Below are 20,819 nucleotides of genomic sequence, written 5' to 3' on the forward strand. Positions count from 1 at the left end.
GCACAGGTGATTTTCCGTCCAGCCAGGTGACTTATGTACCTGAAACAACGCCTCCAAGGGAAGCATGCCAGGGCTAACCAAGGTCTCCGGGCACTTCAGGAGCCAGAAGGCACTGCAGTGAGGTAACTCCAGGACTGCACAATACCAGTTGCTTCAGTATGTTTGATTTTTAGCAGGTGTTGTCTCTCAAGTGCTTTTGTGTATATAAACAGAGAGTAGACACTCAAAAAAAAGGCATCAACGACATACCAAAGTTGGCGAGATAGGCATGTGTGCTTTACTTTGTGAACCCGGAAATACACATATTAAACAATTTTATCAAAAAAAGTGACAAATGGAAAACAAATGGAAAACAAAGTAAAACAAGTGTGATCGGGCTATGTAAAACCCATCGCGATTGCGCTGCGTGGAAATAAAAAGATAAAGTAGTGCAGAAAGCATGCTGAAAACATGGAGCCTCATATGCTTTCAGTAGTTGGCTGGTGTGCTCGAGGAGGGCTAAACACTGGAAAAAGCATAACGTTTGCATGCCTTTTACAAATATAATTAAGCGGATTTTAAAAGGCAAGCCCACGAACGAATGAAAGTTACAGGCGTGATATGGACGTGGTTAAACACCCACAGAGAGATTACAACGGAGACAGAGCGCTTGTGCGCTCGACCCTAATTATGGCCCACCTGGCCATAAAACAGGCCTACAAACTGCTAAACTACCGGCCCACACACTAATCTTTCAGATCCAGCCCACCGGGTACTACCTGATTTCCCCTTAGGCCAGCCTGACCCTGAAAACATCATTTCACTCCTCTGTACACAAGGACAAATACATACACACGACGCACTACTGGAGCAGAAAAGTCAGCCTGCCACCTCCGAATCACACGCACGGTATTTGCAACCTGTAATATCTGCTTTTGTTCTAAAGACATTATACAGAATTGTGTTTCCCCAGCAGTTTCTCCGTAATACACTAGAGCATGGGATATTGAGGTAGCAACACATATGAACTTTTAATTTCCTTCAGTTTTACTACTGGAGTAAAAACTAAATTATAATACTTACCATCATTAATATGGTTCCCTTTCCAGACAGAGGAAAATTATCAGTCAATGGCAACTGACCCTTAATGCCAGTAGGATTAAAGGTTTGAATGAGGGCTGTGAAAATTGCAGTGCCTGACGGGAAGCTATTTCAGAAGCTGATATTTTGCGACGCGTCCGACTCTATCACCAAGCCACGCCGCGCGCCTCTTTCCTGCCCTGTTATCACTTAGGACGTAATCTGGTGTATGAGACTTCCCCGTATTATTAGCATGTGACTGAACAAAGGCCGGTACATGCTGTTCGTGAGGCAGTGCACTTCGCTACAACCCTCGGCTTCCTCCCGAATGCTGTTTTGTTCTTCCGTTGAGAAGTGACACCAGCGGTGCGCAGTTAATTAAAGCAAACATTGCGCTTCGGGGTAAGCAAGTCTCGCTGCTCGGTCTTCTGCGGTAAGGTATCAGGCAAAACAATGATTCAATATGTGCTAAGGTATGCGCTGGCGTGGTTGCTGCTTTCGGGGCTTTGTTAATTAGATAACAAGCTGTGCTGCACTGCAATTATTAGACACATCCAGAACAGAATAAACTGCGCGGACATGCCATGTAGGCAGTTTGGACCAATATTGGGTTGAAGTGAACAAATACCTCTCACGTGTGCAATCACACACCTACAGCTGCTAACAGAAGCACACAGACCACCAGACAGACACATAGGTGTAGAGCGCCTGACAGGCAGTCCCACATACACACAGTCATTTGTTTTACAATTTGCATAGTGGTTTATGCGGCTCTGAGGCCGCCTCAAAGCACTAAATATGACAGGAAAGTGGCCATCAGATAACAATAGAAGGGAAACGAGGAATAGGCTGTAAAAGTGAAAAGATCATTCTCAAAATGGAGCTGTTCCTGACAGCGGACCGTAAGTATCCGAGAGGCAAGACAGAAGAGGAAAACAGGCTGCAGGAGAGGAAAGGTGAGAGCAGAATATGTTAGTTATAAATAGAAGGGACAAGCTAGGTTGACCACCTGGCATGGAGGCAAATTCAGGGCAGGATTGTAAAAAATTCATGACAAAGGGTCAAAATTCTAGACAAAAATTTAAGACAAAAGGTCAAATTTATGGGCACATCCAAGATGCGGCCATATCCCACTACTTTATCAGTGCATGTATTTACTATTTTTATGTTGCACTTATTTACTATTTTTATGCTCCGTGCTATAAGTATATGATATATTCAGATGGTGCATTATGTTCTTGTTTAATAGTAAATTGATGCCTTTGAGCACGTTGTCAAGGGCATCACATCTACCCAAATCTAACCAAATTTTCTTGGAGAGAAAGCAACAGCAAAATTGTGATTATGGTTCTAAATATTTCAATACCCATGGCAAACAGTCGGGGGAACATTAAGGTAAGTTACTTTTTCACCTTCTGCCCACCTCACTTTCCACTAGACATCATACATAAAACAATTAATGAGACCAAGAAGATGGAATGGGTGACAGTCTCACACCTAATGTCAGGATGTGAGGTACCCACAACTTGGCTGTAGTCTCACAGCACCAAGAAGAACCAACTGATACTTCAGGTTATACGTCAGGGATTCTACATTTATCTCAGAACTGGGAGTCCAATCACGAGACAGAGAATTAAGGAGCAAAATGAAATTAAGATCAGGTGAGAGACCCATAGCAACTAATTGAAAGGGACATTTGTTACAATCATGATGGATACTCGTAGATTATAAAAGAAGTAGGTTTATTTTAGTTGTAGGTTACAGTAAAGGCCCTGCTCAGCCCCTCTCACTTCAACTGTCCACACATCCAAGCACAAACACTCTCCAACATTCCAACCATACAATGAACTCACTCACTGGCTGTGCAGCTGGGAACATTAATATTGTGGGGATAATGCATAAAATAGCAAGAAGCCACAACGCATCTCCTCCTCTTATGAAAACAATAGAAAATTCAGCAGAACGGAGGAATGCAAAACCATGCCCACAAGAAGCCCTACAATACTTTAAGTGCCACCCCAACAAAATAACCATAAGAGTTTAAACAACCACTCTCTGCATTACTTCAATGTTCCAATGGGATGCAAGATGGTAAAAACACAGTTAATCAATACGTTCCACAAATTTACAATACAAGTGTACTGATAACCCAAAACTTCCCTGCTCATCCAACAGAGAGCAATAACCTGCGCCCCTCCACATGACATACACTACAACAGGACCAGCCCGTTCCCCTCCAGAACTCCACACTCAACAGGACTAGGGCTTCTTCCAACTCTACTGCATTAGGGTGTAACACATACCCCTCTCACCATTCATTTAGACAGGACAAGGGTTTAACCTACCATCTACTGCATTGGGGTTTAACCATGTACCCCATCACCATTCACTTAAACATAATCAGGGTTTCAGCTACCCTGTACTGCATTGGGGTGTAACACATATCCCCTTAACATTGGACATATTACTCTGCCCCCACATCCTTAACCCCTTTGGAAGGAATTACACATATCACTGCAGTGTACTCCCTTAACATTGGGCTTAGCACACGTACCCCCTGAACAATGGGCATAATACACCGCTCCCAAATCCTTAACCCCTTAGGAAGGATTGACACATATCACTGGGGTGTACCCCACTTAACATTGGGATTAATACACTGCCCCCACATCGCTGACCCCTTAGGAAGCATAGTCAAAAACACAATCCCACATAAAGACAAAGATACTAATATCACAACACTAAGATGTCACTCTGCATATGTGACTCTAACATCCAACATCAAATCATACATCTCTAAGATTTAACATTGCTTTGTAACTTCAGCACACTATACATGTGCAAATATTTTTGTAAGCCACTTTTCACATAGCATATGCAAATATATTTCACATGGCATGCGCAACATAAGTATACTCCTCACGACCCAACAACTTTAAAACTTGTCAGTAACAGCACAGCATTTCTCAATTCAGTAGAGCAAAACAAAATTTAAGTTCAGCGATTTCTCCTAATCTATTCACTTTGTTAATTATCCTATGCTTTTTCCCTGGTCTGCTGCAGCTTTTCCATAGCCAATTTAGGGGAGGGAAAAAAGCATTTCCTACTTCCGAGGACTTCCCCTTCCAGTGCAAGTTAACGGGTCATTTTCATGCTCTCCTTGTGGAGAATGCACATAAATTGTGATGTGGACAAGGACATGCAGCTGATGCATGCAGCCGGAGCATCACTGAAGCGCTGAAGGCGCACTAAAGGCAAGCCTATTAGTACCCATCCATGCCTGGATTGTACCTTGTACCACAACCCCTGGCAGATTTTTCCCAGGAAAAGACTCTTGATTTAGCTTACTGTAGAGAGCAGCTTTACTCTGGCGAAATTACAGTAATTGTTCTGAATGTCTTTACTCCACTGAATTTAACAAACTCTAACACAATAAGAACAGCAGCTGCCCAGAAGGTGGATTTGAAGTCACTCCTGCAGCACCTATTTCCAGTACAACCTTTCTTTTGCTTAACAATCCCATGTCCCTTCATCTTGGGGAAACGATTGTCTAAAGAGTGCCCAGTTATCTGGGATTCTTGATCAATGCTAGGTCCCTGGTGAAAAATAAAATGGAGTTTGTGGAATTCATTGTGACTCATGACCATGACTTGGGGGGTCATTCTGACCCTGGCGGTCTTGGACCGCCAGGGCAAGAATGACGGAAGCACCGCCAACAGGCTGGCGGTGCTTCATTCACTATTCTGACAGCGGTGGTAAAGCCGCGGTCGCACCGCCGGGGCCGGCGGTTTCCCGCCGATTTTACCCCGGCGGTGATAATCCGCCAGGGCAGCGCTGCAAGCAGCGCTGCCCTGGGGATTATGACCCCCTTACCGCCAGCCTGTTTCTGGCGGTTTACACCGCCAGGAAGAGGCTGGCGGTAAGGGGTGTCCTGGGGCCCCTGGGGGCCCCTGCACTGCCCATGCCAGTGGCATGGGCAGTGCAGGGGCCCCCTAACAGGGCCCCGGCCTGCTTTTCACTGTCTCCATGGCAGACAGTGAAAAGGGCGACGGGTGCAACTGCACCCGTCGCCCGGCCGCAACACCGCCGGCTTCATTAGGAGCCGGCTCCTGTGTTGCGGCCTCATTCCCGCTGGGCCGGAGGGCGCTAACATGGTTAGCGCCCGCCGGCCCAGCGGGAATGTTGGAATGGGGGCTGCGTTATTGCGGCCGCATGGCGGGTTCCGCCTACCGCCGCCAAGGTTGGAATCACCCCCTGGGTCTTTGTAACAGAAACCTGGGCCAAGGAATCGTCCGGTTCGACCTGGTTGATACCATCCCCTAGGTTACACAATTATTAAACAGGACAGGACGGGCAGATCAGGGGGAGGGCTAGCAGTCATACACAAAACCAGATACACATGCCCCATGGAACCTTTTCAGACCTCGACCCCTTGTGAAGCGAAATATTTCTCTATAAAATGCTACCTACCAACTCATTTCCGGGGGTCCTTGTCTAGAGACAGCCTGGTTCTAGGTCCGCCTTCATACTAGAGTTTGCTCACCTAATATAACCATACCTTATAAAATGTAACATCAAGCTCCTGGGGGATTTTAATTTCCATCCTCTAGAGATCTCTTCATACCAGAGTTTGCACAACTAATATAACCATACCTTGGAAAACATAATATCAGGCTCCTGAAGGATTTTAATTTCCATTTGGAAAATGATATGTGCAATGACTCCCGGGCTTTTAGGTTCATGATGACATGCTGTGGATTCTCACAATTAGTTATGACACCAACACACAGAGCAGAGCATACTTTGGATGGCATCTTGTCTAATGACACTCGCCTTAAGTTTTGGAGCCTTGCCCCTCACCAGTTCCGACCATTATGTTGTCCCTTTCTCCCTCTCCTGGCTTCATACATGGGAGATCTCTAACTGTGGGAACAATAGAACATCTAAAATAAACTGTAAAATAGTTAGTGTTAGACCTGACAGCCTTAGGGTGATCACCCCTAACTTTTTGCCTGCCTCCCTCCACTTTTTGGACACTGTTTTTTCTGGCTTTTAGACTCTGCACACTTTACCACTGCTAACCAGTGCTAAAGTGCATATGCTCTCTGTGTAAATTGTACTGTTGATTGGTTTATCCATGATTGGCATATTTAATTTACTTATAAGTCCCTAGTATTGTGCACTATATGTGCCTAGGGCCTGTAGATTAAATGCTACTAGTGGGCCTGCAGCACTGGTTGTGCCACCCTCTTTAGTAGCCCCTTTACCTTGTCTCAGGCCTGCCATTGCAAGGCCTGTGTGTGCAGTTTCACTGCCACTTCGACTTGGCATTTAAAAGTACTTGCCAAGCCTAAAACTCCCCCTTTACTACATATAAGTCACCCCTAATGTGTGCCCTAGGTAACCCCTAGAACAGGGTGCTGTGTGGGTAAAAGGCAGGACATGTACCTGTGTAGTTTACATGTCCTGGTAGTGTAAAACTCCTAAATTTGTTTTTACACTACTGTGAGGCCTGCTCCCTTCATAGGCTAACATTGGGGCTGCCCTCATACATTATTGAAGTGGTAGCTGCTGATCTGAAAGGAGTAGAAAGGTCATATTTAGTATGGCCAGAATGGTAATACAAAATCCTGCTGACTGGTGAAGTTGGATTTAATATTACTATTCTAGAAATGCCACTTTTAGAAAGTGAGCATTTCTTTGCACTTAAATCTTTCTGTGCCTTACAATCCACGTCTGGCTGGGTTTAGTTGACAGCTCCTTGTGCATTCACTCAGACACACCCCAAACACAGGGTACTCAGCCTCACTTGCATACATCTGCATTTTGAATGGGTCTTCCTGGGCTGGGAGGGTGGAGGGCCTGCTCTCACACAAAGGACTGCCACACCCCCTACTGGGACCCTTGCAGACAGGATTGAACTGAAAGGGGACCTAGTGCACTTCTTAGCCACTCTTTGAAGTCTCCCCCACTTCAAAGGCACATTTGGGTATAAAACAGGGCCTCTGCCCTACCACCTCAGACACTTGCTGGAGAAGAAACCGGAACCAGAACCTGCATCCTGCCTAGAAGAACTGCCTGGCTGCCTAAAGGACTCACCTGACTGCTTTCTACAAAGGACTGCTGCCTTGCTGTTGGCCTGCTGCCTTGTTGAACTCTTGTCTGGCTGCAAAAGTGCTCTCCAAGGGCTTGGATAGAGCTTGCCTCCTGTTCCCTGAAGTCTCAGGACCAAAAAGACTTCTCTTTTTCAACTGGACGCCGTGTGCGCCGAAAAATTTGACGCACAGCTTGCTCCACGGTGAAAAGTTCACTGCATGCCGATCCGGAAAGACGCCGCTCGATGTGATGCCTGCGGTGCGACCAGAATTTCGACGCACGGCCTCGCATGGACAACGCCACCCAACTTCCAGAGAGGAAATCGACGCAACGCCTGCCGTGAGAAAGAAAATTCCACGCACAGCCCACCGGAACGACGTGCAGCCGGATAACAAGCAGACGAATCCACGCACAGACCCTGGGACATCTGGTAATCCCGCGATCCATAGAAGGAGACGGTCCGCGTGCTGGAAAACGATGCGCGTCTTCCCCGAGTGAAAAATAACGACGCAAGTCCATGTGTGAAGGGGCGAATCTGACGCACACACCATTTTTCTTCCCGTAGAACGACGCACGTCTCCCCGCGTGAAAAATAACGACGCAAGTCCGTGTGTGAAGGGGCGTAACCGACGCATCTCCTCTTCTGCGGCCCTCTGCAGAGATTTTCCACTCCAAACCAGGTACTTTGTGCTTGAAAGAGACTTTGTTTGCTTTTTAAAGACTTAAGACACTTTATATCACTTTTTGGTGATATCTTTACAAATTCATATTGCATCTTTGATCGTTTTGGCCTGCAAATACCCAGATAAATATTATATATTTTTCTAAACACTGTGTGGTGTATCTTTGTGGTGCTATATTGTGTTATTGTATGATTTATTGCACAAACACTTTACACATTGCCTTCTAAGTTAAACCTGACTGCTCGTGCCAAGCTACCTGAGGGTGGGCACAGGATCATTTTTATTGTGTGTGACTTACCCTGACTAGAGTGAGGGTTCTTGCTTGGACAGAGGGTAACCTCACTGCCAACCAAAAACCCAATTTCTAACAGTTGGCAAAGAAGCCTTATCCCAGGCCCTAAATAGCAGTAACTGGACCAATCACGGGGATGCAGAACTAGCAGCCGCTGAGTTCTGCAGGCTCACTTCAGCCATTAATATTACAACTCCCATTAAAAAAACATATACGTGGAGGCAGACGTCATGTTCCCTGTGGTTTTCAGAGAGGCTTAGAGTTTCAAGACAGGCCTGTTATCGTCAAGAATGAGCCTGGTGAAAATGATATGATGTGCAGGAAAGAGCCTTATACAAGTCTTCTTTGGTGGAATACAAAGCTTCCATCAATTAGGAGAAATCACTCTACTTGTACCAACAAGTTGGCGACTGCCAAATCCACTAGAGAGCCCCTTCCAGTATAGAGGTTTCTTCACACTAAAATCCTGAATATTTATAAAGAACTCAATCGCCTCAACTAAGAGCTCCATGGTCCTTCCTAATGGGACGTCCTTGCTGAACTAAGCCTATCAAAAACTGTGATAACCAGAGGCAGCCCAACAGGATCCCTCCCCTGCTTTGCCCACCTTACACAAGAACAGACAGAGTGCTATCTTTTCAACTTGAGATCAGGTTCTCCTTTTGAATCTTTTCTTCCCAAAATTCTGCAGCTGGGAGCTAACACCATTGCCTCACATGTTACAGTAACCTTGAATAAGATAATCACTGTAGGATGCTACCCACAAGTGAGGAAAGAAGCGACTGTTAAGCCACTTCTTAAAAAAGCCTAATCTGCAGCCCACTGATTAAAAAAAAAAAAAACTGCCAGCCTATTTCCCTTCTGCCTACCCCTGCTAAAATCCTGAAAAAAGTGCCTGAAATCCCAGTTGATGGCCTATCTGGAGCAATATGAATTGCTGGATGCCTCACAGTTTGAGTTCAGGAGTAACCATGGAACCAAAACTGCAGTAGTATCAGTACTCAATAACATGTGTACCATGGTTGATGCAGGGCAGGCTGTGGCACCATCTCTCCTACCTTGCTTGTGGGTCGGCTGCAGGAACTGGGGGTCTCATGTTCAGCACTAAAGCTCCTAACATCCTTTCTCAGTGACAGGTCACAGATGGTAATGATGGATCAATTCTGCTCCGAGTCCATCATTCTGCCATGTGGGGTTCCTCAGGGTGCTTCCCTGAGCCCTACCTTCTTCAATTGTTTGTCACCCCATTGGCTAAGCTTATAAGCTCTTTTGGGCTACAGGCTCGTTCATATGCTAATGACACACAAATAATCATGTCAATTATCAAAGAGACGTAGGCTATTTCAACCAGCTTTAAGAACGGTGGGCAGGCAGTAGCCATCTGGATGGGGAAAAAACGACCTCAAACCTAATGGAGACAAGACGGAGGTGTTGTTCTTTGGCAGTCAATCATCCATTTGGACCATTTCTGGGTGGCCAGAAATGCAGGGTAAATTCCCCACTCCCACAGACTTCATAATAAACCTTGAAGTACTGGTAGATAAAAGCTTGTCCTTTGAGCTTCAGATCAATCAGATGGTCTCATCCTGTTTCTTAGTGATCAGGACTTTAATGAATGTGTTTTCTTATATCCGTCTTCCAGTGCTAAAGCAAGTGGCTCTGGCAATGCATTTTATTTGGACTTCAACAAAACTGCAGTAGCCAAGTTGCAGCTGGTTTAAAATACGGCAGCAAGACTGGTCCTTAATGTTCCTAAATATCAGTCAGTCTCAGCAGGGATATATGAGCTCCACTGGCTATCTGTGAACAAGCATGTTATTTTTAAAGCTTTATGCATTGTCCACAAGGAATTGCAAAACCCCGGGAGTGTAGGAATTAATAAATTGTTATCAATAGTATATTCCCTCCAGACAGCTTTGATCATCTAGCCATAACTGAGTAATTATTCCTACATTCTGAAAGACAAGATGGGGAGGCAGAGCCTTTTCAGTCCAAGCTCTAGAACTCCCTCCCACGTTCCATCTCCAGCCTCATACCCAGTTCCATAAGGCTTTAAAAACCTGATTCTTCACTCTTTAATGGAGGCTCAGGGTCCTGGAGGTCATAGATTTCTACTTCCTGTAAAAAGTGTTTATTTGACATATGGAAGTGTTTCAAATTAGTATATTGGATCATAACATTGCATTGATATTTTTGAACTGGATGTTTCTAAACATGAACTTTAAAACATGTATTAACCCTCCCTCCTGACAAAGTTGTGAGTGAACAAAGTGAACCAATTGTCTGGTTCCCTTATATCATGACGAATAAGGGTTTTATTTGTAGCTGGTGGAACAATACTGACCATTTAAGCATATACAAATGAGATTTTTGTATAGGATCCATTTGAACTTAAATACTTGAAAGTGCTTCTAGATGTCACTATCAAGTGAACTTGACACATGAAGTAAGTTGATTTTACTTAAATCACACAATTTAGTCATGTGGGTGAGCCGGTATTTTAGCCAAGGTTTCCTGGTCACACATAGGCCCACATTATGACATTGGTGGTAAATGCCGCTTACCGTCACTGCTTACGGCCACCAACATACTGCTGCGGTGGCGATTAACTGTTCGCCATATTATGGCACACACACACCAATCCGACAGAATACTGCCACAAACACAAATCCGCCGGCCCAAAGGTTAGTGCAAAAGTGGCGGTCCCAACACCCATACGTTACGCCAACAAAACAACACCCATCACATTATTACCCACGAATAACCATGGCGGACATTCAACGGCGGTAAACCATTGGCGGTACATACCGCCGCGCTAAGAATGGATACCCATATACAAAACAACACTACAATGGCCAATATGAAAAACACACACCTGACATTAATACACATACCAAACCCACACACCCATGTAGGAAAGTACCATCTTGCCTGGCATGTTACCCCCATATTTCACTGTATATATGTTGTTTTAGTTGTATGTGTCACTGGGACCCTGCCAGCCAGGGCCCCAGTGCTCATAAGTGTGCCCTTTATGTGTTACCTGTGTTATGACTAACTGTCTCACTGAGGCTCTGCTAATCAGAACCTCAGTGGTTATGCTCTCTCATTTCTTTTCAAATTGTCACTAACAGGCTAGTGACCAATTTTACCAATTTACATTGGCATACTGGAACACCCTTATAATTCCCTAGTATATGGTACTGAGGTACCCAGGGTATTCGGGTTCCAGGAGATCCCTATGGGCTGCAGCATTTCTTTTGCCACCCATAGGGAGCTCTGACAATTCTTACACAGGCCTGCCACTGCAGCCTGAGTGAAATAACGTCCATGTTATTTCACAGCCATTTTACACTGCACTTAAGTAACTTATAAGTCACCTATATGTCTAACCTTTACATGGTAAAGGTTGGGTGCTAAGTTACTTAGTGTGTGGGCACCCTGGCACTAGCCAAGGTGCCCCCACATTGTTCAGGGCCAATTCCCCGGACTTTGTGAGTGCGGGGACACCATTACACGCATGCACTACATATAGGTCACTACCTATGTGTAGCTTCACAATGGTAACTCCGAATATGGCCATGTAACATGTCTATGATCATGGAATTGCCCCCTCTATGCCATCCTGGCATTGTTGGCACAATCCCATGATCCCACGGGTCTCTAGCACAGACCCGGGTACTGCCAAACTGCCTTTCCCGGGGTTTCACTGCAGCTGCTGCTGCTGCCAACCCCTCAGACAGGTTTCTGCCCTCCTGGGGTCCAGCCAGGCTTGGCCTAGGAAGGCAGAACAAAGGACTTCCTCAGAGAGAGGGTGTTACACCCTCTCCCTTTGGAATAAGGTGTCAGGGCTGGGGAGGAGTAGCCTCCCCCAGCCTCTGGAAATGCTTTGATGGGCACAGATGGTGCCCATCTCTGCATAAGCCAGTCTACACCGGTTCAGGGATCCCTCAGCCCTGCTCTGGCGCAAAACTGGACAAAGGAAAGAGGAGTGACCACTCCCCTGACCTGCACCTCCCCTGGGAGGTGCCCAGAGATCCTCCAGTGTGCTCCAGACCTCTGCCATCTTGGAAACAGAGGTGCTGCTGGCACACTGGACTGCTCTGAGTGGCCAGGGCCAGCAGGTGACGTCAGAGGCTCCTTCAGGTGTTGCTAGCCTATCCTCTCTCCTAAGTAGCTAAACCCTCTTTTCTGGCTATTTAGGGTCTCTGCTTTGGGGAATTCCTTAGATAACCAATGCAAGAGCTCATCAGAGTTCCTCTGCATCTCTCTCTTCACCTTCTGCCAAGGAATCGACTGCTGACTGCGCTGGAAGCCTGCAAAACTGCAACAAAGTAGCAACGACGACTACTGCGACACTGTAACGCTGATCCAGCCGCCTTCTCAACTGTTTTCCTGGTGGTGCATGCTGTGGGGGTAGTCTGCCTCCTCTCTGCACTAGAAGCTCCGAAGAAATCTCCCGTGGGTCGACGGAATCTTCCCCCTGCAACCGCAGGCACCAAAGAACTGCATCACTGGTCCTCTGGGTCTCCTCTCAGCATGACAAGCGAGGTCCCTTGAACTCAGCAACTCTGTCCAAGTGACTCGCACAGTCCAGTGACTCTTCAGTCCAAGTTTGGTGGAGGTAAGTCCTTGCCTCCCCACGCCAGACTGCATTGCTGGGAACCGTGTGTTTTGCAGCTACTCCGGCTCCTGTGCATTCCATGAAGATTTCCTTTGTGCACAGCCAAGCCTGGGTCCACGGCACTCTAACCTGCATTGCACGACCTCCTGAGTTGTCCTCCGGCGGCGTGGGACTCTCTTGTGCAACTTTGGGTGAGCACCGTTTCACTCCACTTCGTAGTGCCTGTTCCGGCACTTCTGCGGGTGCTGCCTGCTTCTGATAGGGCTCCTTGTCTTGCTGGGTGCCCCCTCTGTCCCCTGACGCAATTGGCAACATCCTGGTCCCTCCTGGGCCACAGCAGCACCCAAAAACCCTAACCGCAAGCTTTGCAGCTAGCAAGGCTTGTTTGCGGTCTTTCTGCAGGAAAACACTTCTGCACGACTCTTCACGACGTGGGACATCTATCCTCCAAAGGGGAAGTTTCTATCCCTTGTCGTTCTTGCAGAATCCTCAGCTTCTACTGTCCAGTAGCAGCTTCTTTGCACCCACAGCTGGCATTTCCTGGGCATCTGCCTACTCTCGACTTGATTGTGACTTTTGGACTTGGTCCCCTTGTTCCACAGGTACCCTCGTCTGGAAATCCATTGTTGTTGCATTGCTGGTTTTGGTCTTTCCTGCAGAATTCCCCTATCACGACTTCTGTGCTCTTTGGGGAACTTTAGTGCACTTTGCACTCACTTTTCAGGGTCTTGGGGTGGGCTATTTTTCTAACCCTCACTGTTTTCTTACAGTCCCAGCGACCCTCTACAAGGTCACATAGGTTTGGGGTCCATTCGTGGTTCGCATTCCACTTTTGGAGTATATGGTTTGTGTTGCCCCTATCCCTGTGTCCCCATTGCATCCTATTGTAACTATACATTGTTTGCCCTGTTTTCTATTACTATACTGCATATTTTTGGTATTGTGTACATATATCTTGTGTATATTTGCTATCCTCATACTGAGGGTACTCACTGAGATACTATGGCATATTGTCATAAAAATAAAGTACCTTTATTTTTAGTATATCTGTGTATTGTGTTTTCTTATGATATTGTGCATATGACACTAGTGGTACTGTAGGAGCTTCACTCGTCTCCTAGTTCAGCCTAAGCTGCTCTGCTAAGCTACCTTTTCTATCAGCCTAAGCTGCTAGACACCCCTATACACTAATAAGGGATACCTGGGCCTGGTGCAAGGTGTAAGTACCCCTTGGTACTCACTACAAGCCAGTCCAGCCTCCTACAACCCACACCACTATAAAACACACACCCACATTACCCACAACCCTTTATGAATACAAATCATTGCCACAAGACTGACACCAAGACCACTGCAAAAACTAGACATCCCTCACGCACACCACATCACACACCCCAAAACACTACTCAACACACACTCACCAACACACACCACACAACACCCATTGCCCCACAAAGGCACCCCGTTTTACTGATGAGGAGTTAAAGGTCATGGTGGAGGATATTGTCAGGGTAGAGCCACAGCTCTTTGGAGCACAGATGCAGCAGATATCTATTGCAAGGAAGATGGAGATATGGCAGAGAATCGTCGACAGGGTGAACGCTGTGGGACAGCACCTCCAGTCCAGCAGGTAAGTACACTTTGGGCATGATGCATGTGGGAAGGATGCATGGAGATGTGTGCGCAAGCATCGTGTCATGGCCTCTGCAGGTCAGCGCCCATCAAAAGAAGGGATTATGGCATGCCATTGCCAGGGACTGGCGGACCCCGGGGGTCTATGGCAGGCGGAGCACCCACTGTCAGAAACTGTGGGAGGACCTGAGACGCTGGGCACAGAAAACCGGGGAGCCCCAGCTGGGGATGGCCTCCCAACAAGGAAGGGGTGCCCGTCAGAACATGACCCCCCTGATGGCCTGCATACTGGCGGTGGCCAACCCTGAGCTGGATGGGCTCTTGAGGGAATCACATCAGCCACAAGGGGTGAGTACAGTGGGTATCATTACACATTTTGGCAGGTGGGGTGGAATCCAGGTGGTGGATGTGAGATACTGGGTGCCCCTAAGGCCAGGCCAGACGTTGCTGCGTGGGTCATCTCTAGGATAATGTGTATATATTAAATACAAGTAACCTAGCTTGTTAGCAATCTATTTTAGGCAGGGCATTGCGGGTCCCAGGAGGGGTGCAGTTGGCGGTGTGTGGCCCTCATCGTGCCTTAGCATCTAGCCATGTCACTGGCAGTGCAATGCATAGTGCTTAAGCCTGTTCCCTGTGTGTGATGGTGCTGTGTATGCCAACTGTGGTGTTGGTGCAGTCACTGATCCAGTGTTTCCTTGGTCTCTCTCCCCCAATTTTTTGTTCTGTCTTCCTGTCCTTGTGTGCATTAGCATCAACTGGTGGAGGAGCAGGGGTACTGGTGACAGAGGGAGCTGCATCCCACAGGGACCAGGAGGCAGAGTCCACTGATGCTAAGGGAACCAGTGGGACAGAGGGCGAGGGGAGCACCACGGCAGAGACAGGAGGTGACAACACAGACTCAGATACCTCCTCCGATGGAAGCTCCCTGGTGGTGGTGGAAACCTCTGTGACCACCCCAGCTGCAGGTACGGCAGCCACCCCCGTACCAGCACTGCCCTCTCAGTAGCCCCTCAGCGAGTGGCCCATGCCCGCTCACCAAGGAAGGTGAGCATCTCCTTCACCTCAGGCACCGCAGGCCCTCCCCCAGTCAACCCTGCTACCCTGAGTGAGGAGGCAATTGACCTCCTGAGATCCATCTCTGTAGGGCAATCAACCATTGTGAATGCCATCCAGGGGCTGGCATCCCAGATGCAGCAATTCAATGCATTCCTGGAGGGCATTCACAGTGGATTGGCGGTCCAACAGAGATCGATTCAGGCTCTCGCATCCTCTCTGATGGCAGCCATTGTCCCTGTTTCTACTGTCCCCCCTCCAGCTACCACTTCCCAGTCCCATTCTCCTCAAACCCAACCCATCCCAGGCACACATACAGACAAGCATGCACACAAGACAACACCCAAGAGTGGCACAGGCAAACACAAGCACCACACTTCATCCCACAAGCACTCACGTAAACACCATCTAGTTGCAGACACGACAACATCCACTGCCTCTCCCTCCTCCTCCACTTCCCTCACAGTCATGTCCACACTCACACCTGCATGCACTACATCAACATCGACCACCAGCATCACCACACCAAGCAGCACACACAGCTCACTAGCAGACACCTCCACAACATCCATGCACGCGTCTCCTCTGTCCTCTCCCACCCTGTCTGTCCCCTCTCCTAAAGGACACAAACGCAAGCACTCACACACCCATCCACCTCACATCAGCATACAGCCCATAGAGCAATGGGCATGGAGCCCCCTCCAGAACCAGTGGGCTTGTTCCCGACTCTGGCTGAGGTGTCCCCCCTTCCCTTGAGGTGCCTGCCCACTTGCAAACTGATGGCCCTGCAGAGTTCTATCCAGATGAGGTCAGGATTTGAGTTTGACCTTGGACTGTGCCCTATGGCCATGTGGGCCCTTTGAACAATGGACTGGGCAGTGTACATATCTGTTTCACAGACAATTTGATAATTTATTAGCTGTTCATATGAATACATTCATTTTCGTACATTCCTGTTGTCCTTGCATTATTCTGCTGTGTATCGGATGCAAATAGTTTTTCATGTGCAGCTGGACGTGTGTATGGTGTGTGTGTGTCTGGTGTGTGATGTGCGTGTGTGTGTCACTATCGTTTTCCTTCCTCCCTCCCTTGTGTGCTAGGCAGCTGTACTCACCATCATCGTCTTCGTCGGCATTGGTGTTCCAGGTGGAGCATAACGTAGAAGATCATCGGTAAAACATGCAGTTCGGGTTCCATTGCTGCGTTGTTGTTCCTTGTGTCTCCGATCGTGAGTCTTTTCTCCTCATTGATGTGTTTCCGCCAGGCTTTTGATGGCGTTGGTACCGCCCCGGCAAAGGTGGCGGTTTGCAGTGTCATGATATGGTGGGTGGTACTTTGTCTCCCGCCTGGCTGTTGGCGGCTACCGCCGTGGTGAGTGTTCTTTCTGTCTTGGCGATTGGTGTGGTACATTGGCTGTCTATGGTAGTTATCACCGCCATGGTCATAATTTGGCGGTAGTTACCGCCAGCCTGTTGGCTGTATTACCACCACTTTATCACTCTTCACCAGTCTCATAATGAGAGCCATAGTGTATTTAAGCAACTGACTAGATTACTTTCTTTTTCTCAATATCTTTTAGCACCAGAGGACAGTAGCTTTGTACAAGTCTGTCAGATGAGTAGACTATGGCCCTCATTATGAGACTGGCAGTCATTAGACCACAGACCCATCGATAAAGACCGCAACACTACAAGTTGTGGGGTTTGTCAAAAGACAAACCTCCACAACACCACCTGGCCCACCGGTGTGGTTGCACCGAAGTGGCCGGCGGTGTAAACCTCCAACCCGGCGGCAGGCCTTAGCTGGCCAGCCCGATTTCAAGGTTGCGGACTGCCAGGCTTTCCGCAGAGGTCACCCTGCCATGAAAACCATGGCAGTAACGCACCCGGCGACAGGAATCCCCTTTCCTGTCTCCAGCACATGCACCCCCACAGATTCACACACATGCACACCCATCCACACACTTACAAACACCCCCCCCCTTCACGCACGCATGCATTCACATACACACCCCTCGACATATGCATACATCCACACAGACTCCCCCACTCACGCTCAAACATGCACCCACACTCACTTTGCAAACATGCAGATACACACCAACATACACGTACACAAACATTCACATTCATTCGCATACACCACCCCTGCCCCCTCCGCATACATGCACTCACACTACACCTCTTTACCCCTCTGAATACACAAACACACACACACACACACACTGACACCGCCCCTTAGGACAACTACTTACCTTCTTCGTCGAGGAGGTCATCCTGGAGGGGATGGGTACAGGCGGTCTTGCACCACCATGCCAGAAGGACTCCGCCAAGCCGTATTATGGCTTGTAATGCAGTGGGCAGAGCCTAGCTGGCATGGTGGTGCTGCCGATGCAACTGCCTTTTTGGAGTCAGACTTCCACCCATAAATGGGCAGAAGTCCTCTTATGACTCCTTATATGGCAGTGCTGGCAGTCTGTTGCCTGCAGGGGCTTCAGCGGTCTTACAAAAAGACCACTGAAGTTGTAATGTGGCTCTATGTTACATAAATACAGATCAGAGGTTAATTTGACACAATATCTAAAAAAAAGGTACATAGTAAAGGTGAGTGACTGCTGGAAACCATGTGCTAACATCCCTGGCTTTCTCAGGTCTTACATAGCTAGTCAAAGCAGAGGTCGAAGTGCATTACAATTTATGGATACTGTGATTCTGAGTGCAGTTGGGAAGGGGTCAGTGAGCATGGAGGTGAAATCATAGGTGTGGCTAAAAAGAACAAAATATTTTGTGATTATCGTGTTGATCTTTCACGATAACTACAAATAAACTAATTCACACCTTAAATGAAAAATAAGTGAAAGCCAGACTAATCAATGGGAAATACACTATTTAATATTATGAAACCTCTCTTGATTAATGTGATCACTGCAGTTGTATGTGTGGCCAAACAGAAGAGCATGGGATTGATTCCTGTTTGGTTAGCAGGGAATAGTGACTTGTGTATTTTTGATGTTAGGAGGTCCCTGCCCATCACATAAAGCACTGTGAATGTGAGTACTTTAAATTTGCATTACACACAGTATAAGATAGGTTGCCACAAATTGCAGAAATAAATGTAGGTTAATGACAAAAAAAAAGTGTTTTTAAAGTGTAGATTTTAATTATATGCAGATTCCACCTTCGGCAAACAGTTTTTCAACAGTCCATTAAAAGCACACACTTCACTGCTCAGCTTGGGGCACCCTAACAATACCTCTTCAAAAGAAGAAATCTTTCACTTCAGGCAGCTTATACTGAACTCTTACCAATTAACACCTATACCGGCATTCACACAGCCTTTATGTGCTCAGATTAACCATACATATCTTTGAGGTAGCCAGCACATTGGCTAGAAGGCTAGATCGAGTTTACTTGTCTACCCCTCCCTTATAATTACTGCACACAATACACTGTCCCTTCTGCTTCAGCTGAGCCAGACCAAGTGTTGGAGTTAAGATTTGTCTTTTAGCTTAAAGGATAACATTATGGACAAATGCAGTCTGTAGAAACTTCCATCATGGATAATGGACATTAGAGTAACTTCACAGACAGTCTGTGTATATTAAAGATGGGTGGTCACCCTATGGACAATGACGTGAAAAAAAACATGCCTGATTAAGCCTTCTAATGTGAGACACAAAAAACATGGTGTACATAATCATCTGCACCTAGGACAACAGTATGTAGATATGACAACTAGACTGTCAAAATACACATCAATGAGCAGAGAGGCATGTTCAGATGCTAAAAGACAGCAACCAAGCTGATGCGCCACTTTTTAGAGACAGTCCACAAAACAGATGATTTTGTGTGGTATATTATTGACCATAAAGAGGAATGCATGAGTGACATATGCCAGACTTTGTTTAGAATGGAACAAAGATGGGTATATCACTTATTAACTGACAAGGAGGGACTGAAGAATGACATACCTTAGTTACAGCTGAATGCCAGATAAACACTCCATTACCTAGATGTTACCAGTGGTATAGCATTATATTGGCGTTGACTCCAGGCATGTTCCATTACGACCTCTGCGCGGGGATGATGATGTTACTACATAGGAAATCAAGCCTTATCTCTTGCCAGGACAGATAAGGTCAAACACATAGAACACATGATTATTCCTAAACTGTAAAAAAACATTAATGGGGTAGTGAGACATTCTTTTGCATGTGACTAGAGATTGCATACACAGCGGTTAAAACAGGCTAGGTGTATATAACTTTTGTGAGTTAGGCAACGACGGGCAGGACAGCCAGTCACTACATGGGAGAATGTGTTGAACATGTTTCCCCACCATCATCACCCTTGTGGGGGATAAGACTGGTGGAAAACATGGAATTACGTCTTATCACCAACCAGGACAAATAAGGATAGACATATACACTCCCAATTTGTGAACTAAATGAAGGGGATATTAAAACATTTGTACATGCATGTGATGAGAGGGTATCCCTCATAGATATTGTGGGAGAATTCTGGGCATAGATAACTTCTAAGGACTTGGTGATGGTAGGCTGGACAACCAGGAATTACATGTGTGATCTTACTGTGTACAGTTGATAAGACCAGCAAGGCAGGAGACCTATAAATGAAAATGAGCAACACAACGATCACAATATTTAAAGGCAATATTTAAAGGGTTTGCAAGGTTTAATTAAAATGACCATCATTCAAGTATTTACACAAACACATTATGACCATTACCATTCAGGACCACAACCCCCATGATCCTTAGGGACTCACTTCTGCCCAGGAATGAACGTTTCTTGCTCTCCTAACATGACTCCGATGTAGGCGTGGTCATGTGGGCTCTCACTGGCAGCATGCAGTATTGAAAAATGCTCAGTTGAGCGCTGACAGATATCTGCAGAGGCACTGGATGGGGGTTGTAAGTGTACCTAATGAATCAGCACAATGACAAAGTAAGAAGTGGGTCGGGGGGCCCCGGGTCCTACTATGAGTGCAAATTTGTTTATGAAAGGCCCAGTTTCACTTTTTTTAAATGTGCACATGATTCTGTCTGTCCAGGGGCCCAGGAGACTCACTTTGACAGAATACAGTTGTGCTGTCCTTTCAACAGGTACCACAGCAATAGAGGCCCCTTGGGGACCTCAAGCGATAGAACCATGAGTACTGAGAGTGGATAGAACTTTACATTGAAACGAAATTTGGTTTGAGCGTGACCCTCCAGGAAAATAATGGTCTCATACCACCCATTGTAATTTATTGACATGTGTGAGACCGACATAGTTGCATGTTCCCCCCGGGCAGGGTGGGGTCATAGATTTGGAATATTATGAATGTGATGATATGAGGCTCCTAAATAACTATGA

The 20,819-nt window shown here is 46.7% G+C and overlaps 1 long non-coding RNA gene across 1 annotated transcript in view; it reads left to right on the forward strand.

Annotated features, from left to right (window-relative positions):
• Positions 1-1,282: 1,282 nt before the first annotated feature.
• LOC138297379 (uncharacterized) overlaps positions 1,283-20,819 on the forward strand; it is a 31,302-nt gene continuing 11,765 nt past the window's right edge. The window contains exon 1 of the long non-coding RNA XR_011204067.1: positions 1,283-1,461. This is a non-coding gene — a long non-coding RNA (uncharacterized lncRNA). The remainder of the gene's footprint in view (positions 1,462-20,819) is intronic.

This window comes from Pleurodeles waltl, chromosome 5 (genome assembly GCF_031143425.1).
Source record: "Pleurodeles waltl isolate 20211129_DDA chromosome 5, aPleWal1.hap1.20221129, whole genome shotgun sequence".
NCBI classification, from domain to species: domain Eukaryota; kingdom Metazoa; phylum Chordata; class Amphibia; order Caudata; family Salamandridae; genus Pleurodeles; species Pleurodeles waltl.